The following is a 12,977-nucleotide window of genomic DNA, read 5'->3' as shown; positions in this document are numbered from 1 at the left end:
CCCAGTTATCAACACGAAATGGCCTCAGGTTAACAAAAATGGGGACTGAAAGCCTGACTGCATCACATTTCTTTTGCTGGTTTGGTTTTACTGTGTTTACATCCCACAGAGGAGGAGGAGGAGGAGGAGGAGGAGGAGGAGGGGGGGAGGAGGAGGAGGAGGAAAAACATTTATTCAGAGCATAAAACTGGGTGGGTTTAGTACGAGAACCCATTGGTCGCCATCATAATCCGGCCACTCTCAACCAGCGATTTCTGGTCGAGGGGGCTGTGGCTATGAAGGGTTGCCTTCCAGCGCTCATAAGTCGGATCGGGATTGCTGTCCAAGTCTGGGTTTTCTTGACATTCCCAAACCGCGTGAAAGAGTGTGCCCACTGCTCCACAGAAGGGGCAGGACGAATCGTAGGTGTCTGGGTACCATTTGCTCATTAGGTAAGGATTGGGCAGAGTATTAGTTTGTAGTCGCCTGATTATGTGCTCTTCATATTTACTAAGGGTTTTGTGAGGAAGAGGATATTTCCTTGTGATCTTATAGTACTCCGTAATTTCTGCGAAGCTTAGTAAGTGTGAGAGGTTGTCAACTATGTCAGAGAGAGGCTGCGTGCCAGATGCTCGGAGGAGGAGAGCTCGAGCAGCTGTGTTGGCCGCCTCATTGCCCGTCGTTGAGAGGTGCCCTGGCGTCCAGAAGATCTGGATGTTGGAAGGATTAGACCTTTCCAAAATTTCCCAACACGGAGCGCCAACGCGGCCTCGAGCTATGAGGGATGCCGCAGTGGTTCTTTAGCATACACTTATTTCTTTTGCAGGTGCTCTCGAGTACAGTGTGAAAGACCAGTATCGTATGGTATACGGAGTGTTGTGCTGCAGATGTGTGCATATGTATTGAGAGACACAGGTATAAGAGGGCTGTAGGCTAATTTTGAGCTATGTTGATGTCAAAACCACACAGGAGCGGGTTTGTTGGAGAGGCTTTGCTGACCTAGCATGACCAGTGCGGTACTTGTCTGCAACGATAGGTCGAGAATGGGCTCCTGTCTTGCACATCCGAGTTATTTCCGACATTCATTTTTGCTCTTGTTACAGTTTTGGGTTGCACCTTTCTGTGTCTATTCAAAATCAGACAGTCTTTGCTTGTTGTCTTCGTGACAGTTTGAGTAATGCTTTCATGTGTCTGTGCCTGCAACCTTGTGTTCATATGTTCCCCTCTTATGTTTTTGCTAATTCTCAAGTTCTTATGTCCCTGCCGACTGAATTGTTGAATTGTGCTCATTGATTGCTCAGGTTCTCTTAATTTCTATAATGAATTTGTTGTTAAGGTTAGTTTTCTGCTGCCATCGTGTTTTTGCTGCGTGTGGGCACTTCAGTTTTGTTGTGCTGCCAGTTATAGTAGTTATCTCTCTAAAGTGGAAAGCAGTAGCTGTAGCCACCTTTAAGCACCAACCTCTCCTTTCATGTTTTGCCATCTTTGACCAAAATATGTCAAAGCCACTCCATTTCACTGGCACAAACATAAGTTTATTCCAATGAAATACATACTTGCAAATCAAACTTGTATGCTTGAATATGTTTAGCTTACATTGAAACAAATTGATGCACACATCATCTTAGAGTGGTATTTCAGGTGGCTTAAAATTCAGGGAGTTCATGGCTGTTTAGGAAGGTCACAAGCAGAACCAAAAAAGCAACATTGAAACTTTACCGATTTCTTTTTTAAAGTAAACTTCAGTCATATGTTCAAGTGATGAATCTGCCACCATCAATAACCACTCCATCTTGTGTTCACTTTTCATTCCTGCAAATACAAGGGATGCTTGCTGTTAGTGCTGCCAGAAGAGTTGGAACATAATTGCATGATGTTTATGAAATGCTTTTTTTTACAAGAGACATGTATAAAAATATGGAGCATTTTAAGAAAAATGACTCGAGCATGCTTCTGCGTTCAAATGATGAGTGTGCAGTGTGCCAGGGTTCTTGATCACGTTTTACTGAAATATGGAGGTTGCACCTCAGCTACTAGTAAGCTGCACCTGTAAACATGCAAAAGGGAATAACACCTTGAGTGAAGGCTGCAAGCTTGACTCCACCTGGGGTTTTTCCCCCCGACAGAAACTGCAGCCACACTATGAGACTGCACTGTGGGTCTTAGTGAAGACATATTGCAAAGCATACTATCATTATGTTTTGTAGTTGTGCATGGGGAGACTAAATGTTACACATCACTCATTCCACTTGCAGCCATTTATTTCAACAATCCATCGCCAACAATATGAGGCTGTAAAATGACTCAGTTATTTGTCAGTGTCAGAAGGTCTTTCAATCAATGCGTGAGAAACCTCAAAAGGTGCTTGAAATAAAAGTCTTCCAGCTTCGGTATGTACTCGGCTAGGAAGCCATCAACTCTCTTCACAGTGACTGTTATGCTGTGCTGTGGTGAGTAAACAAAAAAAAGGGCATGATCTAGATTCAAAATGTACAGCATCACCATCACTTGCGTGTAGTAGGCATGTCCTTTCTTAAGCATCAAATGCCCATTGCTGTACTCAATATATGGGACAAAGCTGAGCTCATGCTCATAGTCAATCAAACGGTGGTTTTCTTTCAGCGAGAAAGGGCACTTGATTTCAACAAGGCATTTGTTTCCATTGGCTATGTGGATTCCATCAGGGCGGCAACATAGCCATAGTTGCTCCGGATGTATTATAAGCCCAACCTGTGAAAGATATATATATATATATATATATATATATATATATATATATATATATATATATATATATATATATATATATATATATATATATATATATATATATTGCCTAAAAATGTTACATGAAAAACACCTATACATTACCTCATAGATTGGACTTCCAAGAGCCATTGACAATTCTCTTCTAGCTTCAGCTTCTGTCATTTTGCCTTGAATACAACAAAACCATGCAATATATTAGAATAAAACTAACGATTTGCTTTATGAAATCATTCCAGCATTACAATTTAAACCGCACAAAATATAGTTTAACACAAACTGGGAGAGGACATCATGCATGCACAATTTTCTTGTATGCAGCTCATGCTGGTTAGCACCCAGTGCAAAGCATTCTACCGTATGAGGTGGCCGCAGTTGAGAAGAACCTTGGTCTTGCCAGAGATTTCGCCAGGCTTTCAAAGTTCGATGTGCGGGTTTTAATTCTGTGCGCGCTAGTACTTGTCACCCGAACGCGTCATTCTTGATGCCACTTGTGGCGAAATGTGAATCGATCATTGACAAAAACAAAAAAAAAAGGTAGAACTGGCCGGGAAAAAAGTGGGAAAACTTCCGCTCGCAAACATTGCCGATGCTGCCTGACCTCTCGTCATTAGAGCGATTTCGGTGATCTCGTCAGCATTTTTCCTGACTGCCTTATCAAAAAAGGCTTTATCCTTTTCGGAAAGGTGCATCTCGCATCTTTTCAGCCTCAGCGGCCACACAGCAACGACTTCCATAGCAGTAAAAAGCTTCCTTTTACGGGCCAAGCCACTGCCCAAACATTCTCTGATAAGCTCAGCTTCAACAGCTGTACGCTCAGAAGGGAGCGCAACAGCACACTTCTCTTCCTCTGAGCGCGCCACTCTTTCCTCCAGGGCAGGCACAAGAGTACAGTTCACTTGGGGAAATTTCCCGAGTGTGGTATTTGGGCACAAAGCCCCAAGAACTGGAACCGGCAGGGGACGGCCTACAGGAATAATGAAAATAAAAACATACCGCCTCACGAAAGCAAGCAGTCGTGCCTGAAAGTAATCTTACTTGTGAATAGCTCCCGCACAGATTTTTTTGTGTCTAGCGTAGGGCGAGCGGTAGGCTTCCGCCAAGTACAAGGCAGGTCTGTGCACGACACGTGCTTGTAGTTGTTGACGAACACAGCTAACGCGGCTCCGTGCTTACATCAGTCCCGGCAACCAGCCTTGCAACTGCAGCTGGCATCCACTACACATCTGGGGTTTGCGGACAACTGAAGAACAAACTTGCATATTAATAAAAATAACAGCTGTACACAAAAATTAAATTTACCTGCAGCCGGACTTCGTACTCCGCAGTCTTCATTTGCGCCGCGCATTTCCCGATTTCCTCGGATGGCGCCGCTGAGGCCACGATCTCCTCCCTCACAGCATATACGTGATTGCTGTCATAAAGGTGGCGACCACGGACCAAACTGCTTGTTTTAAAGTATGCGTCTACGTTTTCAATTTTTTTAAACCCGCAGTATAAAACTCGCGCCTCGCCTTTCACAGCCATCGCGTATCTGGCTCGGAGAGCTGGACTTACGAGTAACGCCTGATCCGCCCGTCGGTGGCGCTCATTGTACCGGAGCAGTGGCGCCACCATACCAGCGCAAGAGGCCTATAGCTCTCAATGCGCATGTTCCATTTCCCTAACTTTCAGCCTCATGCTAAGATTGTAAAGGCGACGACAGTGAATAAGCGTAGATAGGCCACTTTTTAAGTGCTTAGAAACCCGCTTGTTATTCAGTATATACGCGAGAAAAGCGTTGTTGTGAAGGCATAGTCGTATCGAGCAACATAGCATACAATGACGAATTGCAGTCTTAAGCAGCGCGTAAGCGCGCGAAATGTGCCGTTAAGTACAAAATGGTGAGAGTAGCCAACGAATTAATGAAGGAATGTCTAACTTTTTGCTTTCTATATTTGTACTATACATGACATTCTGATTTTCTTAAAAGCTAGCTATCTTTTGTTACGTTTTCTCACCACTGTGTTCTTATTCGCGTATAGCCGCGAGATGAAAATTGAAAGCTAATTTTTGTAATTAGCTATTTAATAGCAATCATCAGTATTTTACAAGCAGCCGCGAAGCCCATAAATGCGGCACAAGAATTTCCTCCATTCAGCTCCCTTTAACATGTTTTTGACGGCCTACAGAGCAGGAGAATGCCGCATCGAGTAAATGAAAAACCTTTATGTCTTGTTCAGCGTTCGGGAGATCGCCAGCCACGCATGGCAAGCGTGAGAGCTGAAAGCGCACCAAGCCTAAAACAAGCGTGCAAAAAATTGCCGCCAATCGCGCTTGGCTAGCGTTGCTTCCTCTTTGAGTCATGCTTAGTAAGCGCGATTTCTCAATCGACACTCACGCTTACTAAGCGTGAAAAGACATCACGCTTAGAATAACCGTGCAAAAAGTCATCGACATTCACGCTTGGGAAGCGTGAAAAATTTTGGAGTTTAGCTGGCCGCACAGAAAAATATTAGCTGGGAGTACGGCGCGGGCCTCCACCCAAGCTGGCAGGTACACTTGGAGAGACTAAGGCTGACAGAGCAGGCACATTTACTGTCGGCTCGCTTGGTGCATCATCGGACTCATCAGCCGCAGGCACCGGTTCTTCCACACATACACTCTGAGACACAGAGGAACTAACCCTAACAGCGTCAGTGTCCGAAACGCCGGGCTCCTTGACGGCTTCAACGACTGCCTGTGTGGCCGGTGGAAGTGAAGGTCGGGCAGCAGCTTCAGAGTACGAGAGCTTGATCGCGCATTCCACGGTAGCGTGTGGATCACCACAACGTCGACACGGCAGCACACAACCTTGGCCTTGGTGCCCAAAGACGCCGCAGCGCGTGCAGAACAGAGCCGTGCACTGTGCCCTCAAGTGTGCAGTCGACCCACAAAGCCGACAAACAAGCTGCATGCCTTTGTCATCATATCTCACGTGGTGGCCAGCGACCTTGACGTAGTTAGGCACGGGCGACTCCGGCTTCATGTTGATTCGGACGCACCACGTCCCGGTGATGACAGTGGGTCGCGACTTATGTGCAGCACCTTTCCATAAAGGGCAAGAGCCTTTGTAAGAGCATCACTTGGTACGCAGGCGGACAGAAAAATAACAGTCACCTGAGTCACCTGAGGGCTCAGGGTGACGACGGCGAAGCGTTCCTTGCCGATGATGAGACAAGACGCATGAGATGGTGATGAGATGATGCCGCCGATGATGAGACAGGACAGGATGCCATGGCGGCTTCACTCGTCACGGTTACTTAATAAGGGCGTCCACCGAAGTGCTGGGCCACCCAATTAGCAAACACAGGCCTCCATTGCTCTCCCAATAAATCGGAACTCCTGCAGCTCAAACTCCAGACCAATGACGACCCCCCACATTGAACTGCACATGTGTCTCAGGTGAGGATTCTCGGCCTTCTCATTAACAACAAACTCGATGCTACCGCCACCCTTCAGCACTTGCAAAGACAAACCAAACAGGTGGTTGCACTAATAAAGCGGGTGGCAGCACGCAATCATGGGCTGTCTGAACGCGAGACCATCAATATGACAAATGCATTAATCATCAGCCGCATTACATTCAACCCCCCATACCACATACTTACTCAGCGTCAAACACAACAGGCAGACATCCTAACACGCACGGCTGTCACCCTCGCCCTACGTCTTCCACGGACGGTTAGCACGAAACGCCTCCTGGCCACTGGTACCCACAATACCGTGATTTAATTAATAGAGGATCAACGCACCAACCAATTAGTCCGCCTGAGTCTCTCGGAAACAGGACAATGCCTGCTGCGACAGCTCCGTCTGAACCCACACATTCCCACCCCGGCAAGTCCTACACCTTACAAGATTTCTCTGCGCACGCAGGATCCCATATATCAGAAGCCTCTACCGCGCAATATGAGCGCTAGCCTCCATCAGGGTAGGCGGCAGGCTCGAGCGAGCTATTGCACCAAAACATACAGCAACCGCTCCGATATCCTTTATGTCGACGTGGCAGAAAATTTTAAAGAAAGATTCTTCATGGCAGTCGAAGCCGATGGAGACTGCACTGTGGGGGCCGCTGCCACTATCCGGACTAATTCACCTGCAGAGGCGAAAGGAACCACCATCGCACTTGCGCTGGCCCACTCCACCATTGACAAAAGCATAACCGAAATTTGCACAGATTCCCAGGCCGCATAACGCCACTAACTTAAGGGCGTGGCGACGCCGGCCACACACCGTATTCTTGTCACAGCCACCTATCCCGACCGAACGGTTATTCTGTCGTGGATCTCAGGGCATGCCTCGATCCCCGGCAATGAGCGCGTTCATGCCCTGGCCCGAGAACTCTCCTTCAGGACCCCGGACGATCAGGCACCCGACCCTGCGCAAGAGGCCCCATCGGTCCTTTATACATATCAAAAACCGACTTCCACAAACTCAGCCGCATGACATCACCACCACCCCACAGTACTTTGTCGCCCTTATCCAGCGCCACATGGCGGCAATAACAGATGGGCTGCTTTATTTAACCCTACCGTCTCTCATGCTTTCACCCCACCTTTCCTTCTCATTGTAACGCCTGTGGTGTGCCAAGATTCACACTTTTCCACTACCTATAGCAGGCTCTCCTGCGTGTGAGATGTGTGGGTGCGATGAAACTATAGAACACCTTCTTTATAACTGCCCTCGGTTTCAGCGTGAGCGTGCACTCCTGGCTGCCACACTCCGCCATTTAGATCCTCGGCCCCTTACTGAAGCCAAGATTCTGGGCCCTTGGAGTAAGCCTTCATGGCAGAGGACAGCTTTGAAGGCACTCAGGACTGAGTGCAAGATTTTGAACAATCAGTGTGTGTCCTGTGTACCCTGCAAGTAACGGCCAACGGACAAGTGGAAAAGTGATCATATCCCTTTGATCAGAAACTTAAGCGACGGAGCTATTGACCAGCTCACCGCGTACCTCAATAAACTATGGCAGGAAGGAACAGTACCCGCCGAATGGAAACACGCGGTCGTGGTGATGATTCCGAAGCCCGGTAAAAAACTACAAGTGGAAAACCTCAGGCCGATATCCCTCACATCGTGCCTAGGCAAGATGTACGAACGAATAATAACGAAGAGAATTCAGTCACACCTGGAGAGAAACCAACTCTACCCTGATAGCATGTACGGGTTTCGAGCCCACCTGTCCACGCAAGACGTACTCCTCCAGCTAAAGGAGGAAGTACTTGAAAAAATGCCGAGAAGCGGAGAAAACGTTGTCATGGCCCTCGACATCAAAGGAGCCTTTGACAACGTAAGCCACGCCGCCATCATGGAAGGCATAAACGACACGAACTGCGGAAGGAGAGCCCATAACTACATCAGGGCCTTCCTAAGCAACCGAACAGCGACCGTAGGGCTAGCCGAGCTGCGAAGTGACGTCTTCGCCACACCCTGCAAAGGAACACCCCAAGGCTCAGTCATATCGCCGGTGCTCTTCAACATGTCAATGCTAAGACTGGCAAGAAAGCTCAAAGAGATCCCGGGTATCCAACACGCCATGTACGCCGACGACATAACCGTGTGGATCACCCAAGGATCGCTAGGAGAAAAACAAGACCGACTACAGGAAGCCGCCACCTGCGTAGAAGACTACGTGAAGGATAGGGGCCTGAAATGCTCGACCGAAAAATCGGAGCTCATCAGAATAGGGAGACACCCTACCCAAGCCCCACTGGACGTCGTCCTCGAGGGACAACCGATCCCGGAGAAAAACATAATCCGCATTCTGGGCATGTGGCTACAGAGTAGCCGCAAATGCAGCCACACCATCACCCTGCTCAGGAAAGCCACGGAACAAGTAGGAAGAATGATCAGCCGAGTATCCCAAAGAAGATACGGAATGAAGGAAGACGACACCCTAAGACTCGTAAACAGCCTAATCGTCAGCAGGGTCACATACTCGCTGCCCTACCACGCAACAACAAAAGCGGAAAGAGAGCAAGCCGACTGTATACTAAGGAAGGCCTACAAGATCGCTCTGCACCTACCCAGGAACACGTCAAATGAAAAATTACTCCAGCTCGGAGTCAGCAACACCTTTGACGAACTAGCAGAGGCTCAAATGGGTGCGCAATTGACGAGGCTCAGGGGCTCCCCCACAGGAAGGGCGCTCCTAAAAAGGCTAGGTCGGAACGCAAGTGGTCTGGCTGACAGATACACAGAAGTTCCAGACGACCTCAGAAGAACTTTCAACGTGGGACCCTTACCTAAAAATATGGATCCCAACCTACACGAAGAAAGGCGGAGAGCCAGGGCCGAACAGATAAACAGAAGGCTAGGCCAATCCGAAAGCACACTATACACAGACGCTTCTATGTACGCAAGAGCAGAGAAACGCACAGCCGCGGTAGCGGTGGTCCACGGTACAGGGGAAACTATCACCTGCGCTTCAGTAGGGGTGTCAGGGATAGCAGAGGCCGAAGAAATTGCCGTCGCGCTAGCGATAGCCGAAGGCTACAGAAAAGGTCGCTCCCTAAATATCCTAACGGACTCGAAAGAAACATGCAGAAACTATACGAAGGGCAATATCAGCGGCACTGCCCTCAGAATAATCAGCGAGGCGGCAGCCTCAGCTGAAAGAATACCCATACAACATATAATCTGGGTGCCAGCCCACGCAGGCGTAGCAGGAAACGAAAGGGCGGACAGTCTAGCTCGAGGGCTCACTTACCGAGCAGGCTTATCGATCGTCTCGGAGTCACGGCTACTCATATGCGAGGGGGGCTACACAGAGACCCTACAACTATATAGGGGAATCAGAAAGAGATATCCATCACCACACAAAGCACTAAATAGGGAAGAGGCTGTAGGATGGCGTAGGCTACAGACGAACACCTTCCCTAACCTACACACATACAACAAGATATCACCAACGCAATTCAGACCAGACTGCCCCTGGTGCGGCAGTACGCCCACACTCTATCACATCACCTGGGAATGCAAGAGAAACATAGCATTCCACAATCAACAAACACCGAGTGCGGAGCAATGGGAGAGCTGTCTCTTCAGCAGCGAGCTTGAGGTCCAGAGGGCCTTGGTAAAGCACGCAACTGAAGCGGCACAACTCAGTGGAGCCCTGGACTGAGGGCCCACTCTTGCTTGAAGACTCAAGTCGCCAGCACCCAAGCAAGACGACCAGGAAGTCTTCATCCCCGCGAACCTCTTGGAAAGAAATAAAAGTTTTCTCTCTCTCTCTCTCTTTGTTCTCTCCCTTTTCTGTCTCTCCCTGCGTTCCCCTTCCCATGTGTAGAGTAGCATACCGGGCGCTGCCTAGTTACCCTCTATGCCTTTCCGTCTTTCTCTCTCTCTTTCTTGGGAATGTCCTACACCAAAGGCAGTACCCCCCATCCCAATCCCACTCATTCGTCCTGGGAGGCTACTTTACGGACCGCTCAGACCGCCGGCCAGAAATGGCTGCTGGATCGGGCCTTATGTGAGGCACAAGCCCGTGGACTCCTGGACCAGTAGGAGAACACACTGGAAGATTTTTTTTCTTTCCTTTTTTGTAATAAAAGTTGGTTCCATCCATTTATCCACACGTTCAAGCAATGAGTGCTTGGAAACGAAGAAAACAAGAATCGCAAATAATTAGTGTTTATTTAGGTGTACAAGGAAGCTGTCGGAGTGTTTAATTAGCTCAAAGGTGATAGCTGCATCTTATCTTCATGCAGTACTACCGAACGGTCGTACAAGCACTCGTTTGTTCTTAAGCTTTGCCTTCTAAAATTGCGCAATATGATTCCGATATCAGCGCACACCGCATAGCCCGCACTTTTTCCGCTTTCTTGCGAAATCCTTTAACCCAAATTTATTTTCTCAGAGTTGCATGACGGATAAGCTTATTTTCTGCCCCCTTTCATTACCTTCATAGCACCTGTCGGGTGTCTATCATGTGGCTGACTGTTGTGCGTTGCATCCTTTATAATAATTTATAATAATTCGTTTTGGGGGAAAGGAAATGGTGCAGTATCTGTCTCATGTATCGTTAGACACCTGAACCGCGCCGTAGGGAAGGAATAAAGAAGGGAGTGAAAGATGAAAGGAAGAGGATGGTGCCGTTGCGGAGAGCTCCGGAATAATTTGACCACCCGGGGATCTTTAACGACCACTGACGTCGCACAGCACATGGGTGCCTTAGCGCTTTGCCTCCATAAAAACGCAGCCGCCGCGGTCGGGTTCGAACCGGGGTACTCCGGATCAGTAGCCGAGCACCTCAACCACTCAGCTACCGCGGCGCGTCCCTTATAAACGAATACACTGTTTGTCGTTTGAAGGCGGCCCAGCACATGCCAGCACGTTCACAACGCAATAGCGCGGCCAATAAAAATATCAATTTTTTTTAGTAGGAAAGGAAAAGCGCAGTAACTCTCTCACTAGCTCTGGACACACCAGTGTTGTTAGCAAATGAAAAATTCATATGAATATTGGTGTTTGTGGAAAGCAAATGGCGCAATATCTGTCTCACATATCGGCGGACACGTGAACCGAGCTGCAAGGGAAGGGATAAAAGAGGGAGTTAAAGAAGAAAGGAAGAAAGAGGCCCAGTAGTAGAGGGCCCCGGAATAATTTAGACACCCTCGGGATCGTTAAGTGCACTGATATCGCGCAGCACACGGACTCTCCACTGCTGCACCTCTTTCTCCTTTTTCTACCTCATTCCTTCCTTCCCTCACGGCTGAGTTGATGTGTCCACCGAGAAATGAGCAAATGAAATGCGCAAAAACTCATTTCTCGGCGGACACATCATCACCGACGCGAGGAAAGAGAGGAAGATGGGAGTGGAAGAAGAAAGAGAGAAAGAAGTGGAGTAGTGGAGGGCCCAGGAATAATTTCAACATCGCACAGCACCCGGGCGCCTCTTGCTTTTCTCGTTGATTTAAGTGCAGTCACCGCAGCTGGATTCGAATCCGGATCCTCCGGCTCAACAGCCGAGTGGACCAACCACGAGCAATGGCACCGATTATCGCTGGACACCCCAGCCTCACCACGAAGGAAAATCGGCTTTGTGTAAAGGGAAGACTCAGCCACTGTCTCATTTCCAGATGGACGCATGAACCGCACCTTGAGGGAAGGAATGGAGGAGAGGATGAAGCAAGGAGTCCAGGACGGAAGACAGAAAAGCGTCACGGAGGAGGGCTCCTGATTGATTTCGTTCATCAGGGGTGTTTCAAAGGAAACCGAGGACAGCTCTATGCAATTATTGTTCTCAATAAAAATTTATTCACTTGCTCATTGCGGCTATGTTTACGTTTCTCAGGCAGAAAAAAAAAGACTCATGCTAGAGCAAAAGGAAATTAATAGTTTTCCCGCCACCAAAAGCAAATTCTTGAAGCCTGCAGCGAAAAAGACCGTTTGCTGTCATTTTGAATTAAATGGCAGTGTAGGATAATAGCTCGTGGGATCTGCTCAAAAATTAGGTGTCTACGCTTGCAGGTTATTTTTCATAATTAGGCGGTGGTGGCAGCACCTGTATTATGTCTTTTGGTGTTTTCTTGCATATAAAAGCTCCGGTGTTCGCTGATTTGGTCTCTTTTTCGTTCGAGTGCCATGATCTTTCGATGCAGGTTAACTTCAGTTTCTCCACGGTGTTAATAGAGCGAAAGAAAAGTTGAAGGAGGAGATCAGATAGGCGCTGAAGGTGGGAGAGAATGAAGGATCGGAGAGCCTCCGTAGTGTAGGGCGACTTTTGAATTTCGCCTCAGTCGAAGCGCGGCCGCCGCAGCGGGATTGCACGCTGTGTCCTGGGCTTGAGCAGGCGAGCATTCCAACCAGTGAGCAACCTCGGCGGGTTAAAAAAATTGCTGGTAGTTTAGCTCTGGTTAACCATGGTCGGAAGCGGAAAGCTGCATCTCCCTGGCTATGTTTGTGCTCGAGCAAGTGCCGGGTTCCATAGTTAGCCTTATATACTGCCACACACACAGTAGTATGCATTTTTTTCACTTGTTAAACATCTTCCTTTCTTCAAAACGACATTAAAAGCGCCCACGCAAGACAGTATATATTTATACAGCTTCGGTGATATTTACAACTGTATTATTGATCGTTGTATGCGGAGACATGCAACCAAATCTAGTTCTAAATGACGCACAAACCCTGCAGATATCCAAGCGAAAAGCTTCACTGCGCCTGCTTTTCGAGCCGTTAGGCTCCCCCTCTCCTTAAACAACATATTC

At 48.1% G+C, this 12,977-nt stretch overlaps 1 long non-coding RNA gene across 1 annotated transcript; it reads right to left on the bottom strand.

Moving 5' to 3' along the window:
• Positions 1 to 2,669: 2,669 nt before the first annotated feature.
• Positions 2,670 to 4,095, bottom strand: LOC144094141 (uncharacterized). Its single transcript, XR_013306432.1, has 3 exons — positions 3,103 to 4,095; positions 2,851 to 2,915; positions 2,670 to 2,709 (listed from the first exon to the last, which is right to left on the bottom strand). It is a non-coding gene; the product is annotated as an uncharacterized LOC144094141 (long non-coding RNA).
• Positions 4,096 to 12,977: the final 8,882 nt, after the last annotated feature.

The sequence above is a fragment of the Amblyomma americanum genome, chromosome 1 (genome assembly GCF_052857255.1).
Source record: "Amblyomma americanum isolate KBUSLIRL-KWMA chromosome 1, ASM5285725v1, whole genome shotgun sequence".
Lineage (NCBI taxonomy): Eukaryota > Metazoa > Arthropoda > Arachnida > Ixodida > Ixodidae > Amblyomma > Amblyomma americanum.
The sequence above is the reverse complement of the archived record's forward strand: the minus strand, read 5'-3'. Positions and strand labels throughout refer to the sequence as shown.